At 51.1% G+C, this 14,413-nt stretch overlaps 1 pseudogene; it reads left to right on the top strand.

Annotated features, from left to right (window-relative positions):
• Positions 1–1,126: 1,126 nt before the first annotated feature.
• On the top strand, positions 1,127–12,008 carry LOC136513584 (DEAD-box ATP-dependent RNA helicase 40-like; annotated as a pseudogene).
• The last annotated feature ends 2,405 nt before the right edge of the window (positions 12,009–14,413 follow it).

Raw genomic sequence — 14,413 nt, 5'->3', positions numbered from 1 at the left:
TGTGTGCTCGTTGTCCATGCCATCAGCACCGTGCGCGCCTTTTTGATTTTCTTCTTATGTCTCTTTAGAATCCTATATACTCGCTGATTTCCAATTTTCTTTTCGAGAGTTTCAGGATTTTCGTTTTTTTTCTTCTTCCAATATGGTGTTACTGAGAGTAGCGACGACCAAATCTAGACGTTGCATGTCTCCTGCATGCATGTTTAGCTGGGCAATAAATGAATATAGTGATCAAGGCATGTGTTCGTGTTTGTGGGCACGGCACAGAGGGAAAAACATGCATGCATACCTCAGCATTTATTGGATCATAAGGAGAAATCTGCATGGATACGTAACGTATGGGTAGCTGTTTATCACTACTATATGATGAAGGAGATTATAATTGGCGTGTGATTTGAAGGATCTGCGTAGACTTCATATTTTCACTAAAAATAGTAAAATACGACACCACTTTCTTTCGCTATTGATGGGTCCAGTTTTAGAAATTTCTAACTATATACAGGAAAAAACTATCCAGCCTATATCTATAACTATATCTTAATTAATTTATGTTTTATATCTATCTATGTATCCCGATGCCCGCACGGGCATATTTGCTAGTTCTCATTAATTTACCAATGATTCCACCATGCAGAGAACATAAAAAATCTTGGAGCATGAAAGCCATAGATTTCCAGACATCATTTTTTTATTGAACGAATCAATGTTTAACAAAAAAAAATATTACAAGTTATTTCAATTTCATATGAATTGTTCTAGGCTCAAAAGAAAGGTTTAGCTTCAAGAGAAAAATCCGACAATAAAACCAATGTTCCAGTAGCATTGACAGTGTTCCACAAAATAAAAAAGATGATACGGAAATTATATAGGAAGAATAAAAAGGAGAAAGAAAGAACAAACTTAATTCTTTCTAAATAATAATTTATATTCCTTATTAAAAACTTTCTTCTTCCTAATATTTGTACGAAGAAAAATAAGGAACAAACTTGACATAAAACCCTAAACCCGCAACGGGACTAAAGACAAAAACTTTTTACGAGAAAAAAAAAACGGGAGTAGACACAAAACAAAAGTGAAAAAGGAAAATTATCTTAAAGGCTTTTGCGGATTGAGGAACGGCCCACCGGCGACACTTCCGTCTCTAGTTTCCCCCCCGTTTCACCCCGTGTGCGCTCTCCCTCTCCCTCTCCCTCTCGGCGACGATTGGGCTAGCGCCGCCGCCGCCGCGCTACGCCAGGTGCCGAGGTCTTCGTAGCGCCCGTCGCCAGGTCTTCGTAACCGCCCTCGCCGGCGACGAGCACCCTCCAAGTACGCCAGCCCTTCTCTTCCCTTCCTGCTGCGCGGGACCGGGCGCCCAAACCCTAACCTAAGCTATCTGGCTATTTGTCTCCCGATCTGTTCTAATTGCAACCTTATGCATCTATAATGCTTACGAACTTCGTTTTTTCTTGCAAAAAATTATCGAGTTTCCTTAACTGGTTCCGCCACCCCCCCCCCCCCCCCCCCCCCCCCGAATTTTACTGGTTTGCAGGGCATTTGCGTTATGGTCGCAGCGTAGGTGGTGAGCCATTAGAAGGAGGGGGCAAGAAGAGTTGCCTGGCATGGCGGCTCAGGAGGCCGCCGCAGCTGATTCTTCGGGCCCTCGGTTCGCTCCGGATGACCCGACGCTTCCTGCGCCTTGGAAAGCGCTGATAGATGGCGCGACGCTGTACTATTGGAACCCAGAGACGAATGTGACCCTCAGTATGAGAAGCCTGCTGCAACTACAGGGGTGCCCCCCTTGCCAGCAGGTCCTCCGCCGCCAACCCCTGCGCAGGTTCCAACCCCTGCACAGATTCCGGAACTTGCACCAGGGGCTTTTTCGCAGCCTAACGTGCAGTTTGGCCAGGCAGGGCACCAGGAGCGTCCTGGCCAGGCAGCTTATCCTCCTCAGGCTGGCCAGCTTGGGCAGCAGCACACTCAACAGCCAGCTCAGCAGCATGTCACGGCTCAACACCAAGCTTCGTTTCAGCAAGTGCCATATCAGCAACTGCAGACGCACATGCCAAATCAGCCGCATCAGTACCACAGTGCGCATCCTCAACACATGCCGTATCAGCATGGTCCTTACATGCAACATCAGCAGCAACAGCAGGCTCCACCATATTCGTATCAGGCAGACAGCAGCTACAGATGCCACAAACTGCCTATAATCAAGCTCAGCAGCCACCAATGCTGCAAGCTGCCTACAATCAAGGTCAGAGTCAGCAGCCACCGATGCCGCAACCTTCCTACAATCAAGGTCAGAGTCAGCAGCCACCGATGCCGCAGCCTTCCTACAATCAAGGTCAAGTTCAGCAGCCACCGATGCCACAACCTTCCTACAATCAGGGTCAGCAATCCATGATACCACAGTCTGCCTACAATCAAGCTCAGCAGCCTCAAATTCCACATGGTGCTTATAATCAAAGCCTGCAGCCGCAGGGAGTTAGGATTCCTCAGAGTCAAGGGCAACATCCTCAACAATCTTTGAGCTTTCACCATCCTGCCCAAGCTTCGCAGTCACCGCAGGTTTCTCAACCTCAAGGACTTAAAATGCCATCTCAACAAGGTCAACTGCAGCATGGATTGCCGTTCACTCAGCATGGAAAACCGCCACTGCCACTTGGGCAACAAAGTCCATTATTGAAGGATGATGATGGAGGAGTTCATGAAGGCAAGCGGACTGGCTTTTCATTACCACTTAGTCAGTAGCGTGGTCAGGCTCTGATGGATAAGTCTCATGTGTGGTTGGTCTTTGTGGGGCTGTGCTGCTCACATGGTCCTTGTGGCTGTTTTTCTGTTTTTAGGACAGCATTTTAGACTATAGGACAGCATCTTAGCTAGGACAGCATATTAGCATCTTAGACTAGCATCTTAGACTAGCATCTTGGCATATGCTTGGCTGGCTAGCAGCCTATAAATATGTAACCCCAACCTCTCAGGTTGGTATGGCATTTGTGTGAGCTTGTGTGAGAAATAGACAAGAAAATTGCCCCAACTCCTAGTGTCATCATATCTCGATGAGAGTAAGAATTCTCCTACTACCAAGAGTGAGAATTCAGCGACTAACAACTGGTATCAGAGCCGTATTATCCTGTAGCCTGAGCATCTCTTGCTCATCTTCTCTCCCAGCCCCACAACAGCCCCAGCTGTTGGCAGCAGCAGCTCCTCCGGCCGCTCCTGTTCACTCCTCTCCCAGCTCGTCTGAAGCAGCCCTCTCCTCACGCAGCAGCCCCCCGGTAGCGCGTCATGTCCGCAGGGCAGTCTCAGCGCTCGATCGCCTCGAGCACGCGGTGTCGGCAGGAGGCCGAACTTGCCGCGGCAGAGGAACGCGAGCGAGCGGCGGCAGAGACCGCTGCGGCGGCGGCAAGGGCGTCGAGGCTGGCAGCGGCGGAGCTGGCAGCAAGCCAGAGCGGAGGCGGAAGCAGCGGCGGCGGCGGAGGTCGAGGCTTTGCGCGGCAGCATCGGCAGCTCCATTTCCGCTGACGACACCGCCGACGCGGACCTCGAGCTGCTAGAGAGGGAGGCAGCGCGAGCGCGGGCGGCGCAGTGGGCAGCCGCGCACGTCCACGAGCGTGGCGGCAGCCTAGACAGGTGCGGACGCGCTGGCGGCGCTCCTGGAGGAGGCGCGCACGGCGGTGGCGCTCCTGGGGCAGCCGCGCACGCCCACGAGCGCGGCGGCAGCCCAGACAGGCGCGGACACGCCGGTGGCGCTCCTGGAGGAGGCGCGCACGGCGGCGACGCTCCTGGAGGAGGCGCACGGCGGCGGCGCTCCTGGAGGAGGCGCGCACGGCAACGGTGGCGGACGGGTCGATGGAGAGCGCGGCCTTTACAGGCAGCGTGGCTCTCTCTCCCCGGATCGGTACCGACGGGTTGATGGAGAGCGCGGCCTTCACAGGCAGCGTGGCTCTCTCTCCCCGGATCGGTACCGTGGTTACCACGGGCTCCAGGCTGTTGTCAGGGACGTCGGTCCCGGCGATGGGTGGCCTACTCTCACCAAGACCAACTACGTCGAGTGGGCTGCGGTGATGAGGGTAAAGCTCCAGGTGCGGCACATGTGGGAGGCAGTCCGGTACGGCGACGTCGACTACGACCTAGATCGACGGGCGCTGGATGCTCTCATCGCTGCAGTCCCGCCCGAGATGCAGTTCTCGCTTACCAGCAAGCGGACTGCCAAGGAGGCTTGGGACGCCATCGCTGCGGCACGCATCGGCAGCGACCGCGCCCGCAAGTCCACACTGCAGGCACTTCGCAAGGAGTGGGAGAACCTGGCCTTCAAGCCAGGTGAGGACGTTGATGACTTTGCTCTCCGTCTCAACACTCTGTTGCAGAAGATGGTGCAGTTCGGCGACGACACTTACGGCGAGGAGAGAGCTGTCGAAAAGCTCTTCCGCTGCGTCCCCGAGAAGTACAAGCAGATGGCTCGCTCGATCGAGTCTCTGCTGGATCTCTCCACGATGTCGATCGAGGAGGCGATAGGTCGCCTCAAGGTCGTCGACAGCGATGAGCCACAGTCCCTCTCGGGGCCCATCACCACTGGCGGGAAGCTCCTTCTCACTCGGGAACAGTGGCTTGCCAGCCAAGGTGACCGGAGGAAGTGGGAGCCTTCTTCCGCGACAGGCGGCCGCAAGCGTGGCAAGCCACGCAAGGCGCGCAGAGACGCCCAGGCCGGGGCGCGAGGACGTGCCGAGGGTGATGCCCGCGGAGGCGCCCAGGGCGGCGCCGCCGGCAGGCACAAGCTGGCATGAGACGACGCCTGCCGCAACTGCGGCCAGCTTGGCCATTGGGCCAAGGACTGTCGGCAGCCACGACGCGGCCAGGCCCACGTCGCACAGGCGGAGGAGGAGCCGGCTCTGTTCATGGCACATGCCAGCATCGAGCTACCTCCAGCGGCACCGGCCGCAGCGGCTCTCCTCCACCTTGACGAGCCAAAAGCACACGCCCTCCTCGGCGACAGCTCCGACAACGACAAGACTGACGGGTGGTGCCTCGACACCGGCGCCATTCATCACATGACCGGTCGACGGGAGTTCTTCACCGAGCTTGACTCTAGCGTCCGAGGCTCCGTCAAGTTTGGGGATGCCTCCGGCGTGGAGATCAAGGGCGTCGGCTCCATCATCTTCACCGCCGTGTCTGGTGAGCACAGGCTGCTCACCGGAGTCTACTACATCCCCGCGTTGAGGAACTCCATCATCAGCTTGGGACAGCTGGATGAGAACGGTTCGCGCGTGGTGGTTGAGGACGGAGTCATGAGGATTTGGGATCGTCGTCGTCGCCTTCTTGCCAAGGTATCCAGAAGCGCAAATCGACTCTATGTCCTTAACGTGCAGGTGGCACAACCCCTCTGTCTCGCTGCTCGTCGGGACGACGAGGCGTGGCAGTGGCACGAGCGTTTCGGGCACCTTCACTTTGAGGCCCTGAAGCAGCTCAGTGCCACGGAGATGGTGCGAGGCCTGCCGTGCCTCGACCATGTGGAGCAGCTCTGCGACGTCTGCGTGTTGACGAAGCAGAGGCGACTCCCCTTTCCCCAGCAGGCGAGCTTTCGAGCCAAGGAGAGGCTCGAGCTCGTGCACGGGGACTTGTGTGGCCCGGTGACACCGGCCACACCGGGAGGACGACGCTACTTCCTGCTGCTCGTCGACGACCTCTCCCGCTACATGTGGGTAATGGTCCTCGGCAGCAAGGGAGAGGCTGCGGACGCCATCAGACGCGCGCAGGCTGCTGCGGAGGCGGAGTGCGGCCGCAAGCTGCGCGTGCTGCGCACCGACAACGGCGGCGAATTCACGGTGGCTGAATTCGCGTCGTACTGCGCTGACGAGGGCATTCAGCGCCACTACTCCGCGCCGTACAGCCCGCAGCAGAACGGCGTCATCGAGCGGCGCAACCAGACGGTTGTGGGGATGGCTCGGGCCCTCCTCAAGCAGAGGGGGATGCCAGCTGTCTTCTGGGGAGAGGCGGTGATGACGGCCGTCTACATCCTGAACCGCTCGCCTATCAAGGCGCTCGACGGCAGGACGCCGTACGAGGCTTGGCATGGGCGCAAGCCGGCGGTCTCCCACTTGCGGGTCTTCGGCTGCCTCGCGTTCACCAAGGAGCTTGGCCACATCAGCAAGCTCGACGACAGGAGCATTCCGGGAGTGTTCATCGGCTACGCGGAGGGCTCGAAGGCCTACCGCATCCTCGACCCGAAGACACAACGTGTGCGCACGGCGCGCGACGTTGTGTTCGACGAAGGGCGAGGATGGGCGTGGGACAAGGCGGTGGACGATGGCTCGGCTCCGACGTACGACGACTTCACTGTCGAGTACGTCCACTTCGAGGGAGCTGGGGAGTAGGCAGCTCTTCTTCGGCGAGCGCGTCTACCCCAGTCCCCGAGCCTCCACCGACCCCGGCGCCTGCTACTCCGACAGCTCCACGCTCTCCAGCCAGGACCTCGGCTGCGATGAGTTCTTCGCCGGCTTCACCACAGCCGGCAACGCCACACACTCCAGCATCGACAGGCACCTCTCCGGGCACGTCTACTCCAACACCAGCTCGTGTCGAGCACAGCTCGGTTGAGCTCGCTACTCCGCTCTCTCACGACGAGGAGCGCATCGACGCGTACCACGACGGCGAGCCGTTGCGGTACCGTACGATGGAGAACCTTCTCGGCGACCAGTTGGTGTCGGGACTGGTGCCTCACGACCTGGAGGACCTGGAGGCGCAGTTGCACCTTGCATGTGACGACGGCGAGCCTCGGTCGTTCGCAGAGGCCGAGACACGCGGCATGGCGCGCCGCGATGCAGTTGGAGATGGATGCGGTTGAGAAGAACCGCACCTGGGAGCTTGCTGACCTTCCTCGTGGCCACGCGCGATCACCCTTAAGTGGGTGTACAAGCTGAAGAGGGATGAAGCCGGCGCCATCGTCAAGCACAAGGCTCGCTTGGTGGCACGAGGTTTCGTGCAGCAGGAGGGGGTCGACTTTGACGACGCCTTTGCTCCCGTGGCACGGATGGAGTCCGTGCGACTCCTCCTTGCGCTAGCTGCCCAGGAGGGCTGGCGTGTTCATCACATGGACGTCAAGTCGGCGTTCCTTAACGGCGACTTGAAGGAGGAGGTCTACGTGCACCAGCCGCCGGGATTTGCGATCCCCGGCAAGGAGGGCAAGGTGCTCCGCCTGCGCAAGGCCCTCTATGGCTTGCGGCAGGCACCGAGGACGTGGAATGCCAAGTTGGATTCCACGCTAAAGGGGATGGGCTTTGAGCAAAGCCCGCACGAGGCGGCCATCTACCGACGAGGCAATGGAGGAAATGCCCTGCTGGTGGGTGTCTACGTCGACGACTTGGTGATCACCGGCACCAAGGATGCGGAGGTGGCGGCATTCAAAGAAGAGATGAAGGCCACCTTCCAGATGAGTGACCTGGGGCCTCTCTCCTTCTACCTGGGAATCGAGGTGCACCAGGATGACTCTGGGATCACGCTTCGACAGACCGCCTACGCCAAGCGCGTCGTTGAGCTAGCTGGGCTCACCGACTGCAACCCAGCTCTCACTCCGATGGAGGAGAGGCTGAAGCTGAGCCGCGACAGCACGACGGAGGAGGTGGACGATACGCAGTACCGGCGTCTTGTGGGGAGCCTTCGCTACCTCGCCCACACACGGCCGGACTTGGCATTCTCCGTCGGCTACGTTAGTCGATTCATGCAACGACCGATGACAGAGCACCAGCAGGCTGTGAAGAGGATCATCCGCTACGGTGCGGGGACTCTCGACCACGGCCTCTACTACCCGAGGTGCGCTGGGGTGGCACACTTCATCGGGTACAGCGACAGCGACCACGCCGGCGACATCGACACCAGCAAGAGCACGAGCGGGATCCTCTTCTTCCTCAGCAAGTGCCTCGTTAGCTGGCAGTCGGTCAAGCAGCAGGTGGTGGCCCTGTCCAGCTGCGAGGCCGAGTACATAGCGGCCTCCACCGCTTCGACTCAGGCGCTCTGGCTCGCTCGACTGCTTGGTGATCTCCTCGGTAGAGACACTAGAGCGGTGGAGCTCAGGGTGGACAGCAAGTCCGCTCTGGCCCTGGCAAAGAACCCCGTGTTCCACGAACGCAGCAAGCACATCCGGGTGAGATACCACTTCATCCGAGGCTGTTTGGAGGAAGGGAGCATCAAGGCGAGCTACATCAACACCAAGGACCAGCTTGCGGACCTGCTCACCAAGCCCCTTGGGAGGATCAAGTTCCTTGAGCTCTGCTCCAGGATCGGGATGGTTCAACTCTCCCACAAGACGACGCACAAGACTTAGGGGGAGAATGATGAATAAGTCTCATGTGTGGTTGGTCTTTGTGGGGCTGTGCTGCTCACATGGTTCTTGTGGCTGTTTTTCTGTTTTTAGGACAGCATATTAGACTAGAGGACAGCATCTTAGAGGACAGCATCTTAGACTAGAGGACAGCATCTTAGCTAGGACAGCATATTAGCATCTTAGACTAGCATCTTAGACTAGCATCTTGGCATATGCTTGGCTGGCTAGCAGCCTATAAATATATAACCCCAACCCCTCAGGTTGGTATGGCATTTGTGTGAGCTTGTGTGAGAAATAGACAAGAAAATTGCCCCAACTTCTAGTGTCATCCTCTCTCGATGAGAGTAAGAATTCTCCTACTACCAAGAGTGAGAATTCAGCGACTAACAATCTCTTCCAAATCAGCAGTTACCTTCTAGTCATCAACATCCTGGAGCCCTTAGTAGCCAGCCAAATATACCTGGAGTCGGTGGGCCGTTGTATCCTGCCAAGCATCTTCCTGGTGGATCATCCTCTGCTGAGATTAATAACATGGGTTTTATGAACTCGCCTGCTCAAATGCATCAAGGTGGAGCAGATACAAACTACCAGTAAAAACCAGTTAGTGGCCATGCAGTTCCAAATCATGTTGGTCCATCACCAATTCGACCTCCAATGGGTTTTGATATGGGTAATAGTGATGGTCACTTTGAAAGAGATGACCCTCACTCTTATGGAAGGTTTGATGGGACAAAGGCTCTCCAGCAGCAGCCAAAGCTTGCTCCTCTCCCAACTTCACAAAATCCTATGGTAATAATCTTTGGTACAGTAATGTTAAATCTTAGTGAAGCCAAAAGCTCACCCTTATACTGCCTAAATTTATGTCCTACCATGACAGTAATAAGCTATAAACTTTCTTGTACATTATAAAGTCTGATGATATTTCCGCACCATATCAATGGAACTCTTTGTAAAAATGTTGGCAACAATGCCCATTAGCTTTCTGATATATTCAATGCTTTCTATATATTATGCTCATGCTAACCTCAATTCTAAAGTTCTAACCATTCACTCTGATTTGCGTAAACTTTTGCGGCAGGGCATGCATAATGGACCGCCTTATCCTCGTCCAGACAATTTTGGTGGTTATAACATGGCACCTCCACATTCAGTACCAAATCCACATAATCTTGGTCCATCGCCTATTGGAACTTCAGTGAGGCCACCGTCAAGTATGTTTGCTCCTCCAGATTTTCCAAGCGTATCTTCAGCTGATGTATACCGTCAACACCATGAAGTCACTGCCATGGTAAGGAGTTGATTGCATGGACATATTTTGTTGCAAAACTAAGACAGTTTACAACTTCTAATTTCTCCAGAGGCTGTTTGCCATTGTACTTAAACATTCTGGAAATGCTATTCCACATGTGGTTTTTAACGTACTCCGTATCTCTGAATAATTTAATAACCCATTTGCATAATAGAGGTACTGGTTGATATCTAACATTTACATGACTAAAAAATATTTTTTATGGCACACGTATCTGACATTGCAAGCATGATGTATACATCTCTGGCCAACTGCCACTCAAGAAAACCGGACAGAGGTATAGTCTAATTTGTTTTGCACAGAGAAATACATTCGAGATACCAAAAGCTCATAAAGCCTGAGAAGTGCACTTCTGCAGTTGGACATATTTTAGTATGCCCTGTTCCCTTATGTATAGCTCAGTAACAGGGTATTTCAGAATATTTCTCTTGGTTTACAAGTTCATTTTCTTGTTTAGTTGGACTGCTACCTGTTTATTTATTATTCTTTTATACTGTCACCTGTTGATTATTTATATTTTGACTCCTATTTTTTTATTATCCAGGGTGAGAACGTTCCTGCTCCGTTTATGACATTTGAGGCTACTGGATTCCCTCCAGAGATTCTGAGAAGAGGTATGTCTTGTTTAGTTGTACTTGTGGATCCATGGATGAATTATCAACAAATTTATCTTAACTTAGAAATTCTTGACAATGTGGGCCACTGAAAATGATATCTTTGAAATGGAAAAATATCTTCTCTCTTAGTGAGCACATTGTATGATATTGCTCACTGATGTAGCACAATGGATTTGCGGTGATGCTGAGTGCCCTAATACAACGATTAGTTTTCAATTTCTGGGCACTGTAGTGAAATACTTGTGGCTATTTTCTGCTGACAAGTATTGGGAGGATTGATGTTGTTTCAGATTATAAAATGTGGCTGAGGCTTCCTGCTTCTTGTCTCTGCCACTGAATCAACAAAGAGCTTCTTCATGCCTTGAGTTGCTTAAGTAAGCAGCCATATTCACCTAGGATAGAATTTAACCACTTTCTCATTGTTTGCAACCATTTTTTAGTCGCTATGGAAAATACCAATTATCTGCTGCAGGTGGGCATGCACTTATGATGCTTATTCATTTTTTTTTCATTTCAGATCCATGCAGCAGGCTTTTCAAATCCCACTCCAATTCAAGCTCAGACATGGCCTGTTGCACTGCAAAACCGGGACATAGTAGCTATTGCCAAGACAGGGTCTGGAAAGACGCTGGGGTACCTAATTCCTGTTTTTATACATCTGAGGAGATGCCACAATAATCCGATGTTGGGTCCTACGGTATTGGTTTTGGCCCCTACTCGCGAGCTTGCTTCACAAATACAAGACGAAGTAGTTAAGTTTGGTCAATCATCTAGAGTTTCCTGCACAGTAATTTCTGACCTGATATCTTTTATTATGGCCTTATCTTGCATAGAATAATTAAGCATTGATCACAACCAATTGTAGTCCTGAAACTTTGTGCACATTTTTTCTGTTTTGTAAGACAATGCATAGTAATTAAGTTACTGGATATCAAATGTTAATAATGTGATGTATAGACTTTAAAACATAGAGTCATAGACTCAAGTATTGTTCTTCAAAAAGTTTATGATAGCTTCACCTTTAGAAAGGTCGATTGTGATGTATAGACTTTAAAACATAGTCACAGACTCAAGTATTGTTCTTCAAAAAGTTTATGATAGCTTCACCTTTAGAAAGGTCGATCGGCTGAGGCGGCTATCAGGGCACTAGGCTACCTAGGCCTAGCGTGTTTTTATAGTAGTTATCTTAGAAAATGAACTCGTGTGGTTCTGAACAATATTGCTGTGCATCGATCATTCAAGATTTCTGTACCTAAGTGCCTTGTAGAATGTGTATTGTTTCTGGTACTATGTTTACTAATGACATGTCACATTTCTTACATTGAAATCATCATTGATGCGTTCTTTTTCAGTGCCTATATGGTGGAGCTTCAAAGGGCCCTCAGCTAAGAGAACTTGAGCGTGGAGCAGATATTGTGGTAGCAACACCAGGACGTCTTAATGATATTCTGGAGATGAAGAAGATTAGCCTCCATCAGGTTTCATTACTTGTGCTTGATGAAGCAGACCGTATGCTTGACATGGGGTTTGAGCCACAAATACGGAAGATTGTGGATGAGATTCCTAATACTAGACAGACTCGCTCACAAGTATCAACAAAATACTGTTTTCAAAACTTGAAATTTCACTAAGTCTTGAAGCTGTTTTCAGTTTCAATGTGCCTCACTTGGAAGCTTTGTCCCTGGCTAACCAGTGAGAATTAGATGATGGTTCCTAAAGCAAAGTTGAAGATCTCACATAGCTCTACAACTTTCACTAATACAAATTTTGCTAACTTGAACTGGATTATGAGATATAGAAGAACGAAGTAGCGCTGTCAGTCAACTGAATCGGTCACTAAGCCAATTTGAATCGGTTGGCCGTCGTGGCCGATCGTATCAGGCTGCGCGTGCCGCGTGGCGGTAGCACGCCGACATCGGCACGGCTGGTCGGGCCAACAAGGGGAGAAAAGGGAGGCGAAGCCGCCGCCCTCACTTGCTCTCTCGTCCTCTCACTGCCTCTTCGTCACCCGCCAGAGCAAGCCGAGCACCGCGTCGTCGTTGCCGCACCTCCGCCGAGCTCGCACGCAACCGACACCGCGTCATTGTGCGATTGCCCGCGCACACCGCTAGGCCATCACCTCGTCGACTTGTTATCCGTGCCAATCGAGCCAAGGTAAAGGCCTACGGGCAGTTGCCGTCGCCACCATGGCCACGGAGCGCCGCCGAGCTCCGAGCTACCATGGCCAGCCCTATCCACTGCTCCTCCGATCTCTCTCACTCTTGATTCATCTTCGTCGTAGGTCCTAGAAGCTATAGCCGTAGATCGTTGAGACGCTACCACGTTGCCGGTGCCGGAACGCGAGCCGCACCGCCGTGAGCCGAGAGCGCCATCGCCATGCATGCCGCCGTGGCTGTGCATGCCTGGTTCTCTTCCTCGCGTGCTTCTAGACGTTAGGGTTAGGTTAGAGAGGGGTCTAGATCGAGACAAGAGCCTAAGGTCAATGCCAGCCTCGTCGGAGCGGAACGTCGCCATGCTGCCATTGCGCTCGCGCCGCCGTGCATGTGGCCAAGCTTCGCCGCCGCTCCACCCTGACCTAATCCACGCCGTAGAGCTTCGCTAGGGTTTGTAGATGTCGTAGCCGCGCTCGCCTAGCCATGCCGTCGCCAGGGATGGCCGGAGCACCACCACGCGCCGTCGTTGAGCCGGCATGCTCGCCAGCGAGCTAGCTCTGGTGATCCTCCGAGCAAATCGAGGGTACATGTAGGTGCAGAATAGGATGGGGAACACATTGGTGCTGACCTCGTCGCCGGTGACCTCACCGTCGGTGAGTTCTTGTCGGTCCAAGCCGGCCCTTGCCACTGTCTTTCTGACTTGTGGGGTCAGTTCACCCACGGGGCCCAGTCGTCAGTCACAGCGGGGTGTATACACTGGGTGCACCTAGCTAAAGCGCCCGATTTGAAATTTGATTTTCTTTATTAATTTTTTTCACAAATTTAGTTACAATCTTCAAAAATTCTTATCTTGAGCTAGGAATATCCAAATGGGGTGAACCAAATTTTGTTAGATTCATCTTGAAGTGTATTATTTGATAAAAATATGAAATCCACTGCTCAGGGTATTTTTCTGGGAGAATTAAATTGAGCAAGATAAGTGCTTTTAAAATAGTTTCTATATTGTAAATTGCATAACTTGAGCTAGGAAGGTGATAAAATTGTGTTTCCAATTTTGCTAGTCGTGTGTTGACATTCTCTGGCTAGGAAAAATATGAAACCTGCAGTAAGCATAATTGAAATATGACCTTCCTATTTAATCCTAATTAATTGCTATCTTCTAGTGAAGTGAAATGGGGTAAAAATACATAACACATGATCATACAAATTTTTACACAGTATTCTTGTGCTAGGAGGAAAGTAAGAAAAATATTAAATCTGTTGCTTGACACTATTCATTAGGCTAAACTATTTTTGCTAAAATAAGCCTATATAACTTGTCATTTTAGTAGAGAAGGCTATACTTATCCAAATGGCATGCAATTTGTACAATAGACTACTAGGGCCATATGTAGCCTACTGTAATTTGCTCCGAATTTATTGAGCACTGGAAATATTTATCCTTTAAATCTCCTTATTATCTAAGGAAATTAATAAATAAATGTAAATAAATTAGTTATGTCTAACCATGATGTTTTCTGTGGTGCTTGTGATGCATATGATCTATTGATGTTATTAGTTAGGCTTAGAAGTAATTAGTTGTATGCAACTAGTTAATTATTGCTTTATAATTCAACTAGATGGCTGCATGTATAGCTTCTGTTGTGGTGATAATTTCATGATGAAAATGATTCTTTCTGTAAAACTTGTTAATAACAAAGTTGTATATAACTTACTTATTTACCTTGTGTTAAATTTTCATAGTTATTGGTCTTATGGTTTAAGAATTATGGCTGTTAGAACTCTGCTGTCAGAAATACTTGCTCTCTAGATAGATCTGAAAGATTGAATTGTTTGACCTAGATAACTGCTAAATCTCATTAAGATGATTAAAAGAAAGTTGTAGGTAATTTCATAAGATTTCCAGAAAGTCCACATCCATATTATTTTGATATGTATAACTCCAGTTATGGTCAAAACAAGTGGCTGCTGTCTTGTAGTACAGAAAATTATTTACATAAGTGTTTGTCTAAGTTACTAGAGAAGAGATATG

Source organism: Miscanthus floridulus, chromosome 16 (assembly GCF_019320115.1).
Source record: "Miscanthus floridulus cultivar M001 chromosome 16, ASM1932011v1, whole genome shotgun sequence".
Taxonomy (NCBI): Eukaryota; Viridiplantae; Streptophyta; class Magnoliopsida; order Poales; family Poaceae; genus Miscanthus; species Miscanthus floridulus.
This window is presented reverse-complemented; position numbering and strand designations above follow the sequence as displayed.